At 37.6% G+C, this 23,872-nt stretch overlaps 2 non-coding genes across 2 annotated transcripts; one reads left to right on the forward strand and one right to left on the reverse strand.

Annotated features, from left to right (window-relative positions):
* Nucleotides 1-9,838: 9,838 nt before the first annotated feature.
* LOC148568696 (small nucleolar RNA R71) lies at nucleotides 9,839-9,946 on the forward strand. Its single transcript, XR_015883085.1, has one exon. It is a non-coding gene; the product is annotated as a small nucleolar RNA R71 (small nucleolar RNA).
* Nucleotides 9,947-17,471: 7,525 nt separating this feature from the next.
* On the reverse strand, nucleotides 17,472-17,579 carry LOC148568697 (small nucleolar RNA R71). The gene has a single exon (XR_015883116.1). It is a non-coding gene; the product is annotated as a small nucleolar RNA R71 (small nucleolar RNA).
* Nucleotides 17,580-23,872: the final 6,293 nt, after the last annotated feature.

Here is a 23,872-nt window from a genome sequence, read left to right on the forward strand (position 1 = left end):
GTCCAAAGCTGGTGTTCAACACCCAAGAAGGATCCTAGGATGTGGAGACACCCTTAGCTTAGCCCAAACACTCACCAAGTGGGCCGGAAAGTGGATTTTCAAACTGTATGACTAGTTTATCTTATTTTCGTAATTCTTAGTTAGCAGATTAATATATATAGGAGGAGATCAACCATGTTTAGGATCTCTCCATCATATCTTTACTTTTCACGTTCTACATTATGTACAGTATGAGTCACTAACCTCCTAAGGTTAAGGTTAGGGGCTTTTCTGATTCTTATGAATTAATAATATCACTATTCTACTTCAATCTATGCTTGATTCCATTCTAAGATATATCTTCGTTCTTCATCCTAACGAATTGGGAGTGTAACTTGACCATCATCCCTATTCACATGTGTTCTTGAGAGTACTTGACGGGATAGTACTGAACCACAAGCTTGATTATACATTTCTTAGACGGCTAATCCATGGCTTCATTGCGGACTTCTCGAGATATCAGTTCAGCCGAGGTACGGGACGATTAGGGCCTTTGTGGTATAGGCTAGAACCAAGGAAGCAGTATTGTTTGATCTAGAAGATCCGACCTTGTCTGTGGCATTTTGAGTAGGATCACCAAGGGAATGGACTACTAGAGCTTCACCCCAATTCAGATTGGATAACTGCTGACCCAGCGTTTGACCTGAAGCAGAGTAGATTAATGACCGCTGACCCGGCGTTAATCATATACAGCCTGCCATGGAATGAATCAATCAGAAGTTGGAGTAGATGGTGAGAAAAGTTGATCCAGAAGGAAGAAGCATCTCTGAAACCTCAACCGTTCTATCATCATTGATTTCACACCTATCTAGTAACGTTTTATTTATTTATTTTGTTTTATGCATTTTCTCGTGACAACTATATTTTCTATCCGCCTGACTAAGATCTACAAAATAACCATTGCTTGCTCAAACCAACAATCTCCATGGGATTGACCCTCACTCACCTGAGGTATTACTTGGACGACCCGGTATACTTGCCGGTCTATCTGTGCGAAACGTGCAGAGCCAGTTTCGTGCACCAACAAGGTTCACGAGAGGGATAATCCAAATCCAAGATCTATCAGATCACACATCTCTCATCATTAGGAATAGTTTCTTTTTTATCATGAGTCACTAAACTTCCCCATTGATGGTTAGGAGCTCTGCTTGGTTTAAGGATTAATAATGTAAATGTTTTCTTTATTTTAAATCATGCTTCTTTACTATTTCAAGATTGAGTTTTATTCTTCAACACTGAAGGTTAGAACTATTGGGAAATATTCTAATTCTTTCTTGGATTCTGATTTTATATTTAGGAAAATTAATTTCAGAATTAGCTTAAAACTCATCTCATAATATTCACTTATGTAGAGCTAGTTCGAATAAGTGACATGTAATTCGTCTAGTGATAGTTCTTGAAGATTGCATGCCAATAAAATCGAAATCGTTCTTTACCTCTCCCCTCAATTTGTTAACTAAGGAATTGGCAATTAATTGCATTTAGAGAAATTAAATCACCAAGGGATTGAGGTTTTATTATAAATGATTTGCTATGAAAAGATTTTTGCATAAATTGAATAAGAAAGCATAAGCATTGTTCTTCCAAGAATCAAACATATCTGAGGCCTTCAACATTTTCATTTATTAATTTTCTTCCAATTTCAAGCATTCTTCCAAGTCTTTCCTTTTGTTTCTTACTTTCTTCAAGATCCAACATCCAAAATCTAAGGTTTGATCGATCTAATTAGATATTTAATTAGACGTTTCTTGCCTCAATTTATTAATCCTCATGGGAATGATATCGACTCACCGTGGTATTACTTGAACAATTCGGTGCATTTTCAGTATCCGCGAGCATTAATTTCGCTTATCAAGTTTTCGGCCCAAAAACTTGATGAGCGAAAACTGAAGCTCATGAATACCAGCAAGTGCACCGAATTGCTCAAGTAATACCACAGTAAGTGAATATCGTTCCCACAAGAATTAACAATTTAAGAACGCAAATATCGAGTTAAACAACTAATTAGATCAATAAAAACTGGAATTGATGAATGTTGAAACTTGCTAAGAACTTGAAAGGCTTGAATGTTAGATTGCTTGAGTGCAGTGAACACGTGGTTGATTGAAAGAAAATATATAATGGAGAAATCAAGAGTTTTGGAGATGTTTAAGTGCTTAGAAAAATAAACTTTGTTTTCCTATTCTAAGCATGCAGAGATCTTTTCATGGACTTTAATTAACCGATTTTCAATGTCTTGACTCTTCGATCTCTCTTCAATTAACTAACTACCAATGTCTTGGTCAATCTATTAGTCGAAGAGGTTAAGTAAAAAATCTGATTCAGTTCCTCATAAGATTCAAAAGTAGTCCTTAGGCCAGATTAAATGTCATGTATCCAAGCTAGTTGTAAGATCCCGAAATTTTGGAAATTAAATAATAAGTTATTTATGATTTATTATATTTATTCAAGAGTATATTTTTAGAGATTTTTATATAAATTGGGCAATTTCTTATTTATAATTTAAAGTTTTAGTAATTGATAAACAATGAGAATTTTTTACGCTTTAATTTGAATATTTAGATTTTAACTTTAATTTATGAATAAAAGAAAATTAATTTCATTATCTTTAATTCTTAAATTAGAGTATTTATTTGAGAATAAATTATAATTTGATGAATAAATAATAGTTTTTAAAAAATAATTTTGTTAGATTAAAATTGGTTTTTAGTTACTACATTACCCTTATTTTTACTAGAACTTACCAACCTACCTTCATCCTTTTTCCCTAAATCAAAACCCTAACTCTAACACACCCACACATTCACCCACTCCCTCACTAACAGCCACCACTCACCGCCCAAAACCTTCACTCAATGGAAAGAAAAAAAAGAAGAGAGGGAGAGCTTGAGTGATGTGAGGAAGTAGAGAAAACGGGAGGGCGACCGTGCTGGCGCCGCTGGGTCTTGCCGCCACCAAACCATCGCGCGAGGGAGCAGAGGAAGAAGATTCCACCACTGCTGTTAGCTTAATCATGCTGGTTATTATCGCCGTCTTGTCACCATGCCATCGCGGGAGAGAGGAGATGCTCAAGCTAAAGAGAGCTGGAGAAGTGCCACCACCATTTGCGTGTCACTGCCGCCACTGCTACATCCTCCATCAGTGCTGTTGCACGCGAGGAGGAGGAGGAGCTAGTCCTCGCCGTTTCTGCCGCTATCGAAGCCAGGATCGTCACTGTCGGAGGAAGAGAGCTTGTATAAAGGGTTGCTAGAGTGGCTCACTGGTGCACGAAATTGTGATCTCTGGTAATGGCTCCAAAAACTTGGTGCTCTAATCTCAATTCATAATTTGTCACAACTTCGATACAACTAACCAGCAAGTGCACTGGGTCGTCCAAGTAATAAACCTTACGTGAGTAAGGGTCGATCCCACGGAGATTGTTGGTATGAAGCAAGCTATGGTCACCTTGTAAATCTCAGTCAGGCGGATAATAATTGATTATGGAGTTTTCGAAATTAATTAATAAGTAAACATAGAATAGGGATAGAAACACTTATGTAATTCGTTGGTGAGAATTTCAGATAAGCATGTAGAGATGCTTTTGTTCCTCTGAATCTCTGCTTTCCTGCTGCCTTCATCCAATCAATCCTACTCCTTTCCATGGCTGGCTTTATGCAAGGGCATCACCGTTGTCAGTGGCTACATCCCTTCCTCTTGTGAAAATGGTCCAAGATGCCCTGTCACGGCACAGCTAATCATCTGAGGTTCCCGATCATGCTGGAATAGGATTCACCCTCCTTTTGCGTCTGTCACTACGCCCAGCACTCGCGAGTTTGAAGCTCGTCACAGTCATTCAATCAATGAATCCTACTCGGAATACCACAGACAAGGTTTAGACTTTCCGGATTCTCTTGAATGCCGCCATCAATCTAGCTTACACCACAAAGATTCTGATTAAGAGATCTAAGAGATACTCATTCAATCTAAGGTAGAACGGAAGTGGTTGTCAGGCACGCGTTCATAAGGAATGATGATGATTGTCACGTTCATCACATTCAGGTTGAAGTACGAATGAATGTCTTAGAAGCGAAATAAGATGAATTGAATAGAAAAACAGTAGTACTTTGCATTAATCTTTGAGGAACAGCAGAGCTCCACACCTTAATCTATGGAGTGTAGAAACTCTACCGTTTGAAAATACATAAGTGAAAGGTCCAGGCATCCAAAGATGATCAAAAGATGTCAAAATACAATAGTAAAAAGTCCTATTTATAATAAACTAGCTACTCGGGTTTACAGAAGTAAATGATGCATAAATCCACTTCCGGGGCCCACTTGGTGTGTGCTTGGGCTGAGCTTAAAGTCTACACGTGGAGAGGTCATTCTTGGAGTTGAACGCCAGCTTTTGTGCCAGTTTGGGCGTTGAACTCCACTTTGCAACTTGTTTCTGGCGCTGGACGCCAGAATTAGGCAGAGAGCTGGCGTTGAACGCCAGTTTGCATCGTGTAAACTCGGGCAAAGTATGGACTATTATATATTGCTGGAAAGCTCTGGATGTCTACTTTCCAACGCAATTAGAAGCGCACCATTTTGAGTTCTGTATCTCCAGAAAATCCATTTTGAGTGCAGAGAGGTCAGAATCCAACAGCATCAGCAGTCCTTCTTCAACCTCTGAATCTGATTTTTGCTCAAGTCCCTCAATTTCAGCCAGAAAATACCTGAAATCACATAAAAACACACAAAGTCATAGTAAAGTCCAGAAATGTGAATTTAACATAAAAACTAATGAAAACATCCCTAAAAGTAACTAGATTCTACTAAAAATATACTAAAAACAATGCCAAAAAGCGTATAAATTATCCGCTCATCACAACACCAAACTTAAATTGTTGCTTGTCCCCAAGCAACTAAAAATCAAATAGGATAAAAAGAAGAGGATATACTATAAATTCCAAACTATCAATGAAACATAGCTCCAATCAGATGAGCGGGACTTGTAGCTTTTTGCCTCTTGAATAGTTTTGGCATCTCACTTTATCCATTGAAGTTCAGAATGATTGGCTTCTATAGGAACTCAGAGTTTAGATAGTGTTATCGACTCTCCTAGTTCAGTATGATGATTCTTGAACACAGCTATTTTATGAGTCTTGGCCGTGGCCCTAAGCACTTTGTTTTACAGTATTACCACCGGATACATAAATGCCACAGACACATAATTGGGTGAACCTTTTCAGATTGTGACTCAGCTTTGCTAAAGTCCCCAATTAGAGGTGTCCAGGGTTCTTAAGCACACTCTTTTTTTTTCTTTGGACCTTGACTTTAACCGCTCAGTCTCAAGTTTGCACTTGACACCTACACGCCACAAGCACATGGTTAGGGACAGCTTGGTTTAGCCTCTTAGGCCAGGATTTTATTCCTTTAGGCCCTCCTATCCACTGATGCTCAAAGCCTTGGGATCCTTTTTATTTACCCTTGCCTTTTGGTTTTAAGGGTTATTGGCTTTTTGCTCTTGCCTCTTGGTTTTAAGAGCTTTGACTTTTTCTGCTTGCTTTTTCTTTTTCTTTCTATTTTTTTTTCGCCTATTTTTTTTTTACAAGCTTTGTTCTTTGCTGCTTTTTCTTGCTTCAAGAATCATTTTTGTGATTTTTCAGATTATCAAATAACATATCTCCTAGTCATCATTCTTTCAAGAGCCAACATATTTAACATTCTTAAACAATAACTTCAAAAGACATATGCAATGTTCAAGCATTCATTCAGAAAACAAGAAGCATTGTCACCACATCAATATAATTAAACTAAGTTCAAGGATAAATTCAAAACTCATGTACTTCTTGTTCTTTTTGAATTAAAACATTTTTCATTTAAGAGAGGTGATGGATTCATAGGACATTCATAACTTTAAGACATAGTTACTAACTACTAATGATCATGTAATGAAGACACAAACATAGATAAGCACATAACATAGAAAACGAAAAAACAAAAGAAATAAGAACAAGGAATGAATCCACCTTAGTGATGGTGGCGTTTCCTTCTTGAGGAACCAATGATGTCCTTGAGCTCTTATATGTCTCTTCCTTGTCTTTGTTGCTCCTCCCTTATTGCTTTTTGATCTTCTCTAATTTCATGAAGGATGATGGAGTGCTCTTGATGTTCCACCCTTAATTGTCCCATGTTGGAACTTAATTCTCCTAGGGAGGTGTTGATTTGCTCCCAATAGTTTTGTGGAGGAAAATGCATTTGAGGCATCTCCGGGATCTCATGGTGATGAGCTTCATACGCCTCTTGAGCTCCATGAATGGGCTCTCTTGCTTGCTCCATCTTTTTCTTAGTGATGGGCTTCTCTTCCTCAATGTGAATGTCTCCTTCTATGAAAGCTCCAGCTGAGTAACATAGATGGCAAATAAGATGAGGAAAAGCTAGCCTTGCCCCAGGAGAGGGCTTTTCGGCTATTTTGTAGAGTTCAAGGGAGATGACTTCATGAACTTCTACTTATTCTCCAATCATGATGCTATGGATCATGATGGCCCGATCCACAGTAACTTCATATCGGTTGCTAGTGGGGATGATGGAGCGTTGGATGAACTCCAACCATCCTCTAGCCACAGGCTTGAGGTCCAATCTTCTTAGTTGAACCGGCTTGCCTTTGGAGTCAATCTTCCATTGAGCTCCTTCCACACATATGTCCATAAGGACTTGGTCCAACCTTTGATTAAAGTTGACCCTTCTAGTGTAGGGGCGTTCATCTCCTTGCATCATAGGCAAGTTAAACGCCAACCTCAGATTCTCCGGACTAAAATCTAAGTATTTCCCCCGAACCATTGTAACATAATTCTTTGGATTTGGGTTCTTACTTTGATCATGGTTCCTAGTGATCCATGCATTGGCATAGAACTCTTGAACCATTAGGATGCCGACTTGTTGGATGGGGTTTTTTAGGACTTCCCAACCTCTTCTTTGGATTTCATGTCGGATCTCCGGATACTCATTTCTCTTGAGTTTGAAAGGGACCTCAGGGATCACCTTCTTCTTGGCCACAACATCATAGAAGTGGTCTTGATGAGCTTTGGAGATGAATCTTTCCATCTCCCATGACTCGGAGGTGGAAGCTTTTGTCTTCCCTTTTCCTTTTCTAGAGGATTCTCCGGTCTTAGGTGCCATCAATGGTAATGGAAAAACAAAAAGCTTATGCTTTTACCACACCAAACTTAGAATTTTGCTCGTCCTCGAGCAAGAGAAGAAAGAATAGATGAAGAAGAAGAAGAAAATATGGAGAAGAGGGAGAAGGGGTTGTGTTTTGGCCAAGAAGAGAAAGAGAGGGTTGTGTTGTGTGAAAATGAGGAAGAATGGAGGGCTTTATATAGGGAAGGGAGGGGGGTAAGTTTCGGCCATATAGGGTGGGTTTGGGTGGGAAATTGATTTTGAATTTTGAAGGTAGGTGGAGTTTATGAGGTAGGTTTATGGGGAAGAGTGGATGGATGTGAGTGGTGAAGAGGTGATGGGGAAGAGAGATTGAGGTGATTGGAGAAGGGTTTTGGGGAAGAGTGTTTATGGGATTATGTGAAAGAGGGGTGAGAAGAAGTGAGTGGAGGTAGGTGGGGATCCTGTGGGGTCCACAGATCCTGAGGTGATCCTGTGGGGTCCACAGATCCTGAGGTGTTCAAAGATTTACAACCTTGCACCAAATTAGGCATGTAAAATGCCCTTGCACACAACTCTGGGCGTTCAGCGCCAGGTTGGTGCCCATTTTGGGCGTTCAACGCCCATTTGTTGCCCATTTCTGGCGTTGAACGCCAGAACCATGCTTGTTCTGGGCGTTCAGCGCTAGCTCCTCTCCAGGCTGCAATTCTGGCATTCAGCGCCCAGATGCTGCCCATTTTGGGCGTTCAGCGCCCAGATACTGCCCATTTTGGGCGTTCAGCGCCAGAACCATGCTCTGTTCTGGCGTTGAACGCCAGGCAGGTGCTTCCTCCAGGGTGTGATTTTTCTTCCGCTGTTTTTGATTCTGTTTCTAAATTTTTCGTTTATTTTGTGACTCCACATGATCATGAACCTATAAAGACATATAACTAAGAAAAATATAGTTAGATAAATAAAAATTGGGTTGCCTCCCAACAAGCGCTTCTTTAATGTCAATAGCTTGACAGTGGGCTCTCATGGAGCCTCACAGATGTTCAGAGCATTGTTGAGACTCTCTAACACCAAACTTAAAGTTTAGATATGGGAGTTCAACACCAAACTTAGAGTTTAGTTGTGGGGGCTTTGGTTGACTCTGCTTTGAGAGAAGCTTTTTCTGCTTCCTCTCCATGGATGCAGAGAAAGATCCTTGAGTTGTAAACACAAGGTTGTCCTTATTTAATTGAAGGATCAATTCTCCTCTGTCCACATCAATCACAGCTCTAGCTGTGGCTAGGAAAGGTCTTCCTAGGATGATGGATTCATCCTCTTCCTTTCCAGTATCCAAGACTATGAAATCAGCAGGGATGTAAAGGCCTTCAACCTTTACTAACACGTCCTCTACTTGTCCATAAGCCTGTTTTCTTGAATTGTCTGCCATCTCTAATGAGATTTTAGCAGCTTGCACCCCATAGATTCCCAGTTTCTCTATTACAAAGAGGGGCATGAGGTTTATTCCTGAACCAAGGTCACACAGAGCCTTGAAGATCATGGTGCCTATGGTACAAGGTATTATGAACTTTCCAGGATCCTGTTTCTTCTGAGGCAATGTCAGTTGATCCAGATCACTTAGTTCATTTGTGAACAAGGGAGGTTCATCTTCCCAAGTCTCAATACCAAATAATTTGGCATTCAGCTTCATGATTGCACCAAGAAACTTGGCAGCTTGCTCTTCAGTAACATCCTCATTCTCTTCAGAAGAGGAATACTCATCAGAGCTCATGAATGGCATAAGGAGGTTTAATGGAATCTCTATGGTCTCTAATTGAGCCTCAGATTCTTTTGGTTCCTCAGAGAGAAACTCCTTATTGATCACTGGACGTCCCAAGAGGTCTTCCTCCTTGGGATTCACGTCCTCTCCTTCCCTTACGAGTTCGGCCATGGTGCTTATGTCAATGGCCTTGCACTTTCCTTTTGGATTCTCTTCTGTATTGCTTGGGAGAGTACTAGGAGGGATTTCAGTGATCCTTTTACTCAGCTGGTCCACTTGTGCTTCCAAATTTCTAATGGAAGACCTTGTTTCATTCAAGAAACTTGCAGTGGCCTTGGATAGATCAGAGACTAAGTTTGCTAAATTAGAGGTACTTTGTTCAGAGTTCTCTGTCTATTGCTGAGTGGATGATGGAAAAGGCTTGCTATTGCTAAACCTGTTTCTTCCACCATTATTAAAGCCTTGTTGAGGCCTTTAATCCTTCCATGAGAGATTTGGGTGATTTCTCCATGATGGATTGTAGGTGTTTCCATATGGTTCACCCATGTATTTTAACTCTGCTATTGCAGGATTCTCAGGATCATAAGCTTCTTCCTCAGAAGATGCCTCTTGAGTACTGTTGGATGCAGCTTGCATTCCATTCAGACTCTGAGAAATCATATTGACTTGCTAAGTCAATATTTTGTTCTGAGCCAATATGGCATTCAGAGTATCAATTTCAAGAACTCCCTTCTTTATAGGCGTCCCATTACTCACAGGATTCCTCTCAGAAGTGTACATGAACTGGTTATTGGCAACCATGTCAATGAGTTCTTGAGCTTCTGCAGGCATTTTCTTTAGGTGAATGGATCCACCTGCAGAAGTATCCAATGACATCTTTGATAGCTCAGATAAACCATCATAGAATATATCCAGGATGGTCCATTCTGAAAGCATGTCAGAAGGACACTTTTTGGTCAACTGTTTGTATCTTTCCCAAGCTTCATAGAGGGATTCACCATCTTTTTGTTTGAAGTTTTGAACATCCACTCTAAGCTTGCTCAGCTTTTGAGGAGGAAAGAACTTGGCTAAGAAAGCCGTGACCAGCTTATCCCAAGAGTTCAGGCTGTCTTTAGGTTGAGAGTCCAACCAATTCTAGCTCTGTCTCTTACAGCAAAAGGGAAAAGCATGAGCCTGTAGACTTCAGGATTTACTCCATTAGTCTTAACAGTATCACAGATCTACAAGAATTCAGTTAAGAACTGAAAAGGATCTTCAGATGGAAGTCCATGAAATTTGTAGTTCTGCCGCATCAGAGAAACTAGCTGAGGTTTCAGCTTAAAATTGTTTGCTCCAATGGTAGGGATGGAGATGCTTCTTCCATGTAAATTGGAATTAGGTGCAGTAAAGTCACCAAGCATTCTCCTTGCATTATTATTATTTTCGGCTGCCATCTCCTCTTTCTGTTCGAAAATTTCTAAAAGGTTCTCTCTGGATTGTTGTAATTTAGCTTCTCTTAGTTTCCTCTTCAGAGTCCTTTCAGGTTCTGGATCTGCTTCAATAAGAATGTTCTTGTCCTTGCTCCTGCTCATATGAAAAAGAGAGAACAGAAAAATAATAATAATAGGGGTCCTTTTTACCACAGTATAGAGGTCCCAGTGTAAGTAGAAGAAAAGAAGAAGAAGAAATTCGAACACAGATGGAAGAGGGGGTTCGAATTTGGGTGAGATGAAGTGTTAGTAGATGAATAAATAAATAGAAGGAGATGAGAGAGAAGGAGAATTTTCAAAAATAATTTTTGAAAAAGAGTTAGTTATTTTCGAAAATAGTTTTTGAAAAATGTTAGTAATTTTTCGAAAATTTTAAAATCAAAAGTTAAAATAATTAGTTAATTAAAAAGAAATTTTTGAAAAAGGGGGAAGATATTTTTGAAAATTAGAGAGAGAGAGAGAGTTAGTTAGGTAGTTTTGAAAAAGATAAGAAACAAACAAAAAGTTAGTTAGTTAGTTGAAACAAATTTTTAAAAGATAAGAAGTTAGGAAGTTAGAAAAGGTATTTTGAAATCAAATTTTTGAAAAAGATAAGATAAGAAGATATTTTTGAAAAGAGATGATTGAAATTAGTTTTGAAAAAGATTTGATTTTTAAAATCACAATTAATGACTTGATTCACAAGAAATCACAAGATATGATTCTAGAACTTAAAGTTTGAATCTTTCTTAACAAGTAAGTAACAAACTTGAAATTTTTGAATCAAAACATTAATTGATGATGTTATTTTCGAAAATATGATGTAAAATTAAGAAAAAGATTTTTGAAAAATATTTTTGAAATTTTCGAAAATAACTAAAAAAATTGAAAAAAGATTTGATTTTTGAAAAAGATTTTGAAAAAGATAAGATTTTTTTAAATTGAAAATTTGATTTGACTCATAAAAACAACTAGATTTTAAAAATTTTTGAAAAAGTCAAATCTAATTTTTGAAATTTTAAGAGGGAAAAAGGGAAAGATATTTTTTTTTTATTTTTGAATTTTTATGATGAGAGAGAAAAACAAGAAAAATGATGCAATGCATGAAAGTTATGGATCAAAACAATGAATGCATGCAAGAATGTTATGAATGTCAAGATGAACACCAAGAACACTATGAAGATCATGATGAACATCAAGAACACATTTTTGAAAAATTTTTAATGCAAAGAAAACATGCAAGACACCAAACTTAGAATTCTTTAATGCTTAGACATAAAGAATTCAGGAATGCATATGAAAAACAAGAAAAGACACAAAACATGCAAATGCAAAGATCAAACAAGAAGACTTACCAAGAACAACTTGAAGATCATGAAGAACACTATGAATGCATGAATTTTTCGAAAAATGCAAGATGAATATGCAATTGACACCAAACTTATAACATGACATATGACTCAAACAAGAAACACAAAAAATATTTTTGATTTTTATGATTTTCTAATTTTTTTTTGTATTTTTTTTTCTTTTAATTTTTTTCGAAAATCATTTTGAAAAAAAGAAAAATAAGGATTCCAAAATTTTTAATATGAATTCCAGGAATCTTGCCATGTTAGTCTAAAGCTCCAATCTGAGGGTTAGACATGGCTTAATAGCCAATCAAGCTTTAGCAGAACTTTACATTCAGCAGCCAATTTGCTAAGAAAGATAAAGAAGCTCTTCTCTTGAGTCCAAAAGAATTTAGGCATGGCTTTACAGCCAGCCAGGCTTCAACATGCTTCATGAAACACTAGAATTCATTCTTAAAAATTCTGAAGAAAAATATATTTTTGAAAACATTTTTTTTATTTTTTGAAAACAGATGAGAAAATTTTTGAAAGATTTTTGAAAAATTTTTGAAAAGAAAACAAAAGGAAAATTACCTAATCTGAGCAACAAGATGAACCGTTAGTTGTCCAAACTCGAACAATCCCAGGCAACGGCGCCAAAAACTTGGTGCACAAAATTGTGATCTCTGGTAATGGCTCCAAAAACTTGGTGCTCTAATCTCAATTCATAATTTGTCACAACTTCGATACAACTAACCAGCAAGTGCACTGGGTCGTCCAAGTAATAAACCTTACGTGAGTAAGGGTCGATCCCACGGAGATTGTTGGTATGAAGCAAGCTATGGTCACCTTGTAAATCTCAGTCAGGCGGATAATAATTAATTATGGAGTTTTCGAAATTAATTAATAAGTAAACATAGAATAGGGATAGAAACACTTATGTAATTCATTGGTGAGAATTTTAGATAAGCATGTAGAGATGCTTTCGTTCCTCTGAATCTCTGCTTTCCTGCTGCCTTCATCCAATCAATCCTACTCCTTTCCATGGCTGGCTTTATGCAAGGACATCACCGTTGTCAGTGGCTACATCCCTTCCTCTTGTGAAAATGGTCCAAGATGCCCTGTCACGGCACGGCTAATCATCTGAGGTTCCCGATCATGCTGGAATAGGATTCACCCTCCTTTTGCGTCTATCACTACGCCCAGCACTCGCGAGTTTGAAGCTCGTCATAGTCATTCAATCATTGAATCCTACTCGGAATACCATAGACAAGGTTTAGACTTTCCGGATTCTCTTGAATGCCGCCATCAATCTAGCCTACACCACGAAGATTTTGATTAAGAGATCTAAGAGATACTCATTCAATCTAAGGTAGAACGGAAGTAGTTGTCAAGCACGCGTTCATAAGGAATGATGATGATTGTCACGTTCATCACATTCAAAGTTGAAGTGCGAATGAATGTCTTAGAAGCGAAATAAGATGAATTGAATAGAAAAATAGTAGTACTTTGCATTAATCTTTGAGGAACAGCAGAGCTCCACACCTTAATCTATGGAGTGTAGAAACTCTACCGTTTGAAAATACATAAGTGAAAGGTCCAGGCATGGCCGAATGGCCAGCCCCTCTGATCTAAGAACCAGGCGTCCAAAGATGATCAAAAGATGTCAAAATACAATAGTAAAAAGTCCTATTTATAATAAACTAGCTACTCAGGTTTACAGAAGTAAGTAAATGATGCATAAATCCACTTTCGGGGCCCACTTGGTGTGTGCTTGGGTTGAGCTTGAAGTCTACACGTGGAGAGGTCTTTCTTGGAGTTGAACGCCAGCTTTTGTGCCAGTTTGGGCGTTGAACTCCACTTTACAACTTGTTTCTGGCGCTGGACGCCAGAATTGGGCAGAGAGCTGGCGTTGAACGCCAGTTTGTGTCATCTAAACTCGGGCAAAGTATAGACTATTATATATTGCTGGAAAGCTCTGGATGTCTACTTTCCAACGCAATTGGAAGCGCGCCATTTTGAGTTCTGTATCTCCAGAAAATCCATTTTAAGTGCAGGGAGGTCAGAATCCAACAGCATCAGCAGTCCTTCTTCAACCTCTGAATCTGATTTTTGCTCAAGTCCCTCAATTTCAGCCAGTAAATACCTGAAATCACAGAAAAACACACAAACTCATAGTAAAGTCCAGAAATGTGAATTTAACATAAAAACTAATTAAAACATCCCTAAAAGTATCTAGATTCTACTAAAAACATACTAAAAATAATGCCAAAAAGCGTATAAATTATCCGCTCATCACTCACCACTGCTGCAAGCACCACCACAGCTTTGGCTGCTGGAAAGCAGCTCCGCTGTCATCGGTGAACCACTGTCAAAGGAAATCTTGCCATTGTTGTGCCCCTGTCCGTTGTTCTGCTCCCCAGAATCTCCACCGAAGCTGCTGTTGCTCGGTTTAGTCGTTTCTCATTAGTTACGGTAAGCATTTTCATTCTGGAACCCTTACAAATCTATTTATGTTATATGTTATTGAGGTTTTTGCGGCGTTATTGCAATATGATTGAATTTTGGTTATTGGATGTCGTGTTTGGAGTTGCAGTTGTTATTGCAAAAGCGGTATAGAGCTATGGTTGTGGCTGCTGTTGTTGTGGCCGATAAAAAGGGATTTTTAACGTGTTTTATAGCCTTCAGGTTTCGACTATTCAAGTTATGGGCTTTTTCTTAAAACCACTTTATTATTAAGAATTGTTACAAGTCGATATTACCATGAAAAATATATTTTTATGATTACGTGAGTCTTATAGATTGAATTGAGTTACTCTTAATGATTGAAATTATTTGCCTGGTTAATTTATTGACTATTTGAAAAGGTTCGGTATTCTGGTTTGTTAGTTGACTTGGTTGATTTGGTTTTTGTTTGATTTATCGGAAATGATTTGAGAACTAGAAATGATTTAAGATATTGAAATTGCTCTGATTTTGGATATGATTTGAGAAGAGTTTAAGAAATCATTTTGTTGGTACTCGAGAAGGTTGGCAAAGTCTGAGTTTTAGGGGAGGTGCTGCCGAAAGTTTTATGAGAATTTTGAAAATTTTATTTTGATTAATTTGATTGAAGAATTGTTTTATTTGATTTTGTTTTACCTGAAGAAAAGAGTTATGATTTAAGGATTTTAATGAATCAAAAAGGAAGATGAGTTTGGTTTGATTAATTTTATCAAAAGAGATATGTCTTGAGTACTTTTAAAGATTTTAGAGTAATTAAAATAATGAATTTGAGGATAAATTCTTTTGTGGTTTTCAATTAGGATTTTCAATTTTTAACTGGTATAGCTTTGAACCTTGTTGAAAAAGTTTTAAAGGTTGAAATAGTTTTGAAGTTGGTTTATGATTTAACATATTTAATTTTGAGACGATGGTTGGAGACCGTGAGGATACCTTAAATTAAGATTTTAATTATGAGTTTGTGTGTTTTTCTGTGATTTCAGGTATTTTCTGGCTGAAATTGAGGAACCTGAGCAAAAATCAGATTCAGAGGTTGAAGAAGGACTGCAGATGCTGTTGGATTCTGACCTCCCTGCACTCAAAGTGGATTTTCTGGAGCAACAAAACTCCAAATGGCGCGCTCTAAATTGCGTTGGAAAGTATATATCCAGGGCTTTCCAGCAATATATAATAGTCCATACTTTGCCTGAGTTTAGATGACGCAAACAGGCGTTCAACGCCAGTTCCATGTTGCATTCTGGAGTTAAACACCAGAAACAGGTTGCAAAGTAGAGTTAAACACCAGAAACAGGTTACAAACTGGTGTTCAACTCCAAGAGAAGCCTCTACACGTGTAAAGCTCAATGCTCAGCCCAAGCACACACCAAGTGGGCCCTTGTTTTCTCTTTCAAAAGAATTTTCGAAAAAAATCCAAAAAAAAAAAATTAATAAAATTATAAAACCAAAAATAATTTGATGTTTCTTGCTTGAATCTAGTGTCAAGTCATAAGTTTGGTGTCAATTGCATGTTTATCTCTTTCTTACATTTTTCGAAAATTCATGCATTGCATTCTTCATGATCTTCAAGTTGTTCTTGGTAAGTCTTCTTGTTTGATCTTCATATTTTCTTGTTTTGTGTCTTTTCTTGTTTTTCATGTGCATTCTTGCATTCATAGTGTCTAAAAATTAAAAATTTCTAAGTTTGGTGTCTTGCATGTTTTTTTTTCTTAAAAATTTCAAAAAAATAAGTTCTTGGTGTTCATCATGACATTCAAAGTGTTCTTGGTGTTCATCTTGACATTCAAAGTTTTCTTGCATGCATTGTGTGTTTTGATTTATAACTTTCATGTTTTGAGTCTTTTTGTTATTTTTCTCTTTCTTCATTAAAAATTCAAAAATAAAAAAAATATATTTCCCTTATTTTCTCATAAATTTTTGAAAATTTGATTTGATCTAGTCAAAAGTTTTTAAAAATTTAATTGTTTCTTATGAGTCAATTCAAATTTTCAATTTAAAAATTCTATCTTTTTCAAATCATTTTCAAAAATCAAATCTTTTTCATTTTTCTTTTATGATTTTCAAAAATTTCAAATTGATTTTCAAAATCTTTTTCCTATTTTTATTTCATATTTTCAAAATTAATGCTAACAATTAATGTGATTGATTCAAAAATTTTTAAGTTTGTTACTTGCCTAGTAAGAAAGGTTCAATCTTTAAATTTCTAAATCATATCTTTTTGTTTCTTGTTAGTCAAGTAATCAACTTTAATTTTCAAAATCAAATCTTTTTAAAATTCTTTTTCAAATCTTTTTCAAAATAAATTTCAATCACATCTTTTTCAAAATCAATTTCAAAATCTTTTCTAACTTCTTATCTTTTCAAAAATTAAGCTTCAAATCTTTTCAATCAATCTTATCTTTTTGTTTCAATCATATCTTTTTCAAAACTACCTAACTAATTCTATCTCTAATTTTCGAAAATCACCTTCCTCTTTTTCAAAATTCCTTTTTAAATTAACTAATTGTTTTAGATTTAATTTAATTTGATTAAATTTTCCTTTCTTAATTTTCGAATTCTCTCATCTCTCATCTCCTTCTATTTAATTATTCATCTAATAACACTTCTCTTCCACCCAAAATTCGAACACCATCTTCCTCTTTGTGTTCGAGTTTTTCTCTTCCCCTTCTTTTATTCTTCTCTTCTACTCACTTAAAGGAACCTCTCTACTGTGGCAAAGAGGATCCCTATTATTTTCTGTTTTCTTTTTTTCATATGAGCAGGAACAAGGATAAGAACATTCTTGTTGAAGCTGATCCTGAACCTGAAAGGACTCCGAAGAGGAAGCTAAGGGAAGCTAAAGCACAACTCTCTAGAGAAAATCTGACAGAAATTTTCGAAAAAGAAGGAGACATGGCCGAAAATAATAACAATGCAAGGAAGATGCTTGGTGACTTTACTGCACCAAATTCCAATTTACATGGAAGAAGCATCTCAATCCCTGCCATTGGAGTAAACAATTTTGAGCTGAAACCTCAATTAGTTTCTCTGATGCAACAAAACTGCAAGTTTCATGGACTTCCATCAGAAGACCCTTTTCAGTTCTTAACTGAATTCTTGCAGATCTGTGATACTGTTAAGACCAATGGGGTTGACTCCGAGGTCTACAGGCTTATGCTTTTCCCGTTTGTTGTAAGAGACAAAGCTAGAATATGGTTGGATTCTCAACCTAAAGATAGCCTGAACTCTTGGGATAAGCTGGTCACGGCTTTCTTAGCCAAGTTCTTTCCTCTTTAAAAGCTTAGCAAGCTTAGAGTGGATGTTTAAACCTTTAGACAAAAAGAAGGTGAATCCCTCTATGAAGCTTGGGAGAGATACAAGCAACTGAACAAAAAGTGTCCTTCTGACATGCTTTCAGAATGGACCATCCTAGATATATTCTATGATGGTCTGTCTGAGTTATCAAAGATGTCACTGGACCATTCTGCAGGTGGATCCATTCACCTAAAGAAAACGCCTGTAGAAGCTCAAGAACTCATTGACATGGTTGCAAATAACCAGTTCATGTACACTTCTGAAAGGAATCCTGTGAGTAATGGGACGCCTATGAGGAAGGAAGTTCTTGAAATTGATTCTCTGAATGCCATATTGGCTCAGAATAAAATATTGACTCAGCAAGTCAATATGATCTCTCAGAGTCTGAATGGATTGAAGGAATCATCCAACAGTACTAAAGAGGCATCTTCTGAAGAAGAAGCTTATGATCCTGAGAACCCTACAATAGCAGAGGTGAATTATATGGGTGAACCCTATGGAAACACCTATAATCCCTCATGGAGAAATCATCCAAATTTCTCATGGAAGGATCAACAAAAGCCTCAACAAGGCTTTAATAATGGTGGAAGAAACAGGTTTAGCAATAGCAAACCTTTTCCATCATCCACTCAGCAACAGACAGAGAATTCTGAGCAGAACCCATCTAGCTTAGCAAATATAGTCTCTGATCTATCTAAGGCCACTGTGAGTTTCATGAATGAAACAAGGTCCTCCATTAGAAATTCGGAGGCACAAGTGGACCAGCTGAGTAAAAGGGTCACTGAAACTCCTCCTAGTACTCTCCCAAGCAATACAAAAGAAAATCCAAAGAGAGAGTGCAAGGCCATTGATTTGACCATCATGGCCGAACTTACAAGGAAGGAGGAGGACGTGAATCCTAGTGAGGAAGACCTCCTGGGACATTCAATGACTAATAAGGAGTTTCCCTTTGAGGAACCAAAGGAATCTAAGGCTCATCTAGAGACCATAGAGATTCCATTGAACCTTCTTCTGCCCTTCATGAGCTCTGATGAGTATTCTTCTTCTGAAGAGAATGAAGACATCACTGAAGAGCAAGTTGCTAACTACCTTGGTACAATCATGAAGCTGAATGCCAAATTATTTGGTAATGAGACTTGGGAAGATGAACCTCCCTTGCTCACCAATGAACTGAATGCATTGGATAGGCAGAAATTACCTCAAAAGAAACAGGATCATGTACCATAGGCACCATGACCTTTGAGAAGGCTCTGTATGACCTGGGGTCAGGAATAAACTTAATGCCACTCTCTGTAATGGAGAAACTTGGGATCTTTGAGGTGCAAGCTGCCAGAATCTCATTAGAGATGGCAGACAACTCAAGACAGGCTTATGGACAAGTAGAGGACGTGTTAGTAAAGGTTGAAGGCCTATACATCCCTGCTGATTTCATAATCCTAGACACTGGGAAGGATGAGGATGAATCCATCATCCTTGGTAGACCCTTCCTAGCCACAGCAAGAGCTGTGATTGATGTGGACAGAGGAGAGTTGGTCCTTCAACTGAATGAGGACAACCTTGTGTTTAAAACTCAAGGATCTCCTTCTGTAACCATGGAGAGGAAGCATGAAAAGTTTCTCTCACTACAGATTCAACCAAAGCCCCCACAGTCAAACTCTAAGTTTGGTGTTGGGAGGTCACAACCAAACTCTAAGTTTGGTGTTGAACCCCCACATTCAAACTCTAAGTTTGGTGTTGGGAGGTTCCAACCTTGCTCTGATTATCTGTGATGCTCCATGAGAGCTCACTGTTAAGCTACTGACATTAAAGAAGCACTTGTTAAGAGGCAACCCAATGTTATTTAATTATATCTATTTTATTTTTATCTTTATTTTGGGTTTTATTAGTTTGATGATCATGTGGAGTCATAAAAACTACTGAAAAATAAAAAAAAAAAACAGAATGAAAAACAGCATTAAAAATAGCACACCCTGGAGGAGGAGCATTCTGGCGTTTAAACGCCAGAAACAAGCATCTGTCTGGTGTTTAACACCAGAAACAAGTATCAAGCTGGCGTTTAACGCCAGAAACAAGTATCTACCTGGTGTTAAATGCCAGAAATAAGCAACATTTGGGCATTTAATACCAGAAACAAGCAGCAGTCTGGCGTTAAACGCCAGGATTGCACAGCAAGGGCGTTTTACACACCTAATTAGAGCAGGGATGTTAAGTCCTTGGCCCCACTGGATCTGTGGACCCCACAGGATCCCCACCTACCACACCTCTTCCTCTCTCCTCTTCACACCTTTTCATACACACTTCCCCCACCCTTGGCCGAACCCACCACACACCTCCATCTCCTCCACTTCTTCTTCTTTTCCTCCTTTCCTCCATCTTTTGCTCGAGGACGAGCAAATATTTTAAGTTTGGTGTGGAAAAAGCATTGCATTTTTGTTTTTCCATAACCACTAATGCCTCAGGGGATGCACTTCCCTCCACAAAACTATTGGGAGCAAATCAACACTTCCCTAGGAGAATTAAGTTCCAACATGGGACAACTATGGGTGGAGCATCAAGAGCACTTCATCATCCTTCATGAGATTAGAGAAGATCAAAGAGCCATGAGGGAGGAACTACAAAGACAAGGAAGAGACATAGAGGAGCTCAAAAGCACCATTGGTTCTTCAAGAAGAGGAAGACGCCACCCTCACGAAGGTGGACCCGTTCCTTAATCTCCTTGTTCTTATTTTCCTGTTTTTCATTTACTATGCTTTATGTTTATGTTTGTGTCTTATTACATGATCATTAGTATTTAAGTGTCTATGCCTTAAAGTTATGAATGTCCTATGAATCCATCACCTCTCTTAAATGAAAACTGTTTTAATTACAAAAGAACAAGAAGTACATGGTTTCGAATTCATCCTTAAAACTAGTTTAATTATTTTGATGTGGTGACAATACTTTTTGTTTTCTGAATGAATGCTTGAACAGTGCATATGTCTTTTGAAATTGTTGTTTATGAATGTTAAATATGTTGGCTCTTGAAAGAATGATGAAAAGGAGAAATGTTATTGATAATCTGAAAAATCATAAAAATTGATTCTTGAAGCAAGAAAAAGCAATGAATAGAGAAGAGCTTACGAAAAAAAAAGAGAAAAGAAAAATGGCAAAAAAACAAAAAAAAAGAAAAAGAAAAAGCAAGCAGAAAAAGCCAAAAGCTCTTTAAACCAAAAGGCAAGAGCAAAAAGCCAATAGCCCTTAAAACCAAAAGGCAAGGGTAATAAAAAGGATCCAAGGCTTTGAGCATCAGTGGATAGGAGGGCCTAAAGGAATAAAATCCTGGCCTAAGCGGCTAAACCAAGCTGTCCCTAACCATGTGCTTGTGGCATGAAGGTGTCAAGTGAAAACTTGAGACTGAGCAGTTAAAGTCAAGGTCCAAAGCAAAAGAAGAGTGTGCTTAAGAACCCTGGAGACCTCTAATTGGGGACTCTAGCAAAGCTGAGTCACAATCTGAAAAGGTTCACCCAATTATGTGTCTGTGGCATTTATGTATCAGGTGGTAATACTGGAAAACAAAGTGCTTAGGGCCATGACCAAGACTCATAAAGTAGCTGTGTTCAAGAATCAACATACTGAACTAGGAGAATCAATAACACTATCTAAACTCTGAGTTCCTATAGATGCCAATCATTCTGAGCTTCAATGGATAAAGTGAGATGCCAAAACTATTCAAGAGGCAAAAAAACTACAAGTCCCGCTCATCTAATTGGAGCTGAGTTTCATTGATGTTTGGAATTTATAGTATATTCTATTATTTTTATCCTATTTGATTTTCAGTTGCTTGGGGACAAGCAACAATTTAAGTTTGGTGTTGTGATGAGCGGATAATTTATACGCTTTTTGGCATTGTTTTTACATAGTTTTTAGTATAATTTAGTTAGTTTTTAGTATATTTTTATTACTTTTTAAATAAAAATCACATTTCTGGACTTTACTATGAGTTTGTGTGTTTTTCTATGATTTCAGGTATTTTCTGGCTGAAATTGAGGGACCTGAGCAAAAATCAGATTCAGAGGTTGAAGAAGGACTGCAGATGCTGTTGGATTCTGACCTTCCTGCACTCAAAGTGAATTTTCTGGAGCTACAGAACTCCAAATGGTACGCTCTCAATTGCGTTAGAAAGTAGACATCCAGAGCTTTCCAACAATATATAATAGTTTGTACTTTTTCCGAGTTTAGACAATGCAAACTGGCGTTCAACGCCAGTTCCATGTTGCATTCTGGAGTTAAACGCCAAAAACAGGTTGCAAAGTAGAGTTAAACGCCAGAAATAGATTACAAACTGGTGTTCAACTCCAAGAGAAGCCTCTACACGTGTAAAGCTCAATGCTCAGCCCAAGCACACACCAAGTGGGCCCCAGAAGTGGATTTCTGTATCATTTACTCATTTCTGTAAACCCTAGTAACTAGTTTAGTATAAATAGGACTTTTTACTATTTTTGGTTGATCTTTTGTTAATCTTTGGATTATCTTTTGATCCTTTGATCACGTTTAGGGGGCTGGCCATTCGGCCATGCCTGAACCTTCATCACTTATGTATTTTCAACGGTAGAGTTTCTACACACCATAGATTAAGGTGTGGAGCTCTGTTGTTCCTCATGAATTAATGCAAAGTACTACTATTTTTCTATTCAATTCAAGCTTATTCCTATTCTAAGATATTCATTCACACCCAAGAACATGATGAATATGATGATTATGTGACGCTCATCACCATTCTCACCTATGAATACGTGCCTGACAACCACTTCCGTTCTACATGAAGACAAGACAGAATGAGTATATCTTAGATATCTAATACAGGGGACCGAGTCTGAGATATTAGAGTCTTCGTGGTATAAGTTAGAATCTATGGACGGCCATTCCTGAGATCCAGAAAGTCTAAACCTTGTCTGTGGTATTCCGAGTAGGATCCGGGAAGGGATGGCTGTGACGAGCTTCAAACTCGCGAGTGCTGGGCGTAGTGACAGATGCAAAAGGATAGTAAATCCTATTCCAGTATGATCGAGAACCGACAGATGATTAGCCATGCAGTGACAGCGCATTGGACCATTTTCACAGAGAGGATGGGATGTAGCCATTGAAAATGGTGATGCCCAACATACAGCTTTCCATGGAAGGGAGTAGGAATGATTGGATGAAGACAGCAGGAAAGCAGAGGTTCAGGAGGAACGAAAGCATCTCTATACGCTTATCTGAAATTCTCACCAATGAATTATATAAGTATTTCTAACCTAGTTTATATTTTATTTATATTTTTATTATCAATTCACCATAACCATTTGAATCCGCTTGACTGAGATTTACAAGGTGACCATAGCTTGCTTCAGGATGACAATCTCCGTGGGATCGACCCTTACTCACGTAAGGTTTATTACTTGGATGACCCAGTGCACTTGCTGGTTAGTTGTGCGAAGTTGTGACAAAGTGTGATTCACGTTTGAGAGCACCAAGTCTTTGGCACCATTGTTGATGATCGCAATTTCGTGCACCAGTTATCTACCTTTATTCCTTTAATTTCATACTATGTTTATTTAATATTGATCCTTAGCGAATACGAAACAAAGTGTTTTAATCAAGAAAATGAAAAGTCTTTAATTTAAACTTCTTAATCACAAAAATATATATTTACATAGAAATATATATAGACTTATTCAAAGATCCTCAAATAAAATTTCTACCCCTCTAAAAACCAACAGAATAAATGATGAGGGGAAAATAATATCTAACAACTCAACTTGCAAACATAATCTTCTATGCTCCTATAGCTTCGAACTAAACCTTTGCACCTATAGTTGAAAGGGGTGGAAATAGGGGGGTAAGAACTGGTGAGTTCTTAGTAGGGTCGGGGTGTATAGCTATATTCATTTTATTACCATAGCCAACAGCAACGAGCAATAGAATACACTTTAGATTTAACAAATAAGGAACACAGAAATCAAACAATCATATAGCACACCCACAATCACAGGAAACACACTCACAAACAAATATGCACAAATAATTTATGATGCATGCCTGTTTCTAATGCAGGCCATGACCTCATGTTTTGGTTGCCTACTCGCTCCTAACATTACCCTGGCACAAATCCTGGATATGGTTTTCCAGATGCATACAGTGTGCATATAAGTCTTACGGCCTGGCCGCATATAGTGTGACTTTTAAATGTATTTCAATATGCTTACATATGGAAACAGTTCTCGGTGTGTGGACGTCCCCACTATACATTTGGCACTGAGGCCCAAACAAGGTCGCATCTGCTCTCCTGTGGTAGACAGTCTTTATCTTTGTCCTCTGCTCTCCGGTGGTAGAGATCCTTTCAGTTAATACATTCTTTTTTTTTCTGGCTTTGC

Source organism: Arachis ipaensis, chromosome B4 (genome assembly GCF_059453495.1).
Source record: "Arachis ipaensis isolate K30076 ecotype BB chromosome B4, ASM5945349v1, whole genome shotgun sequence".
Lineage (NCBI taxonomy): Eukaryota > Viridiplantae > Streptophyta > Magnoliopsida > Fabales > Fabaceae > Arachis > Arachis ipaensis.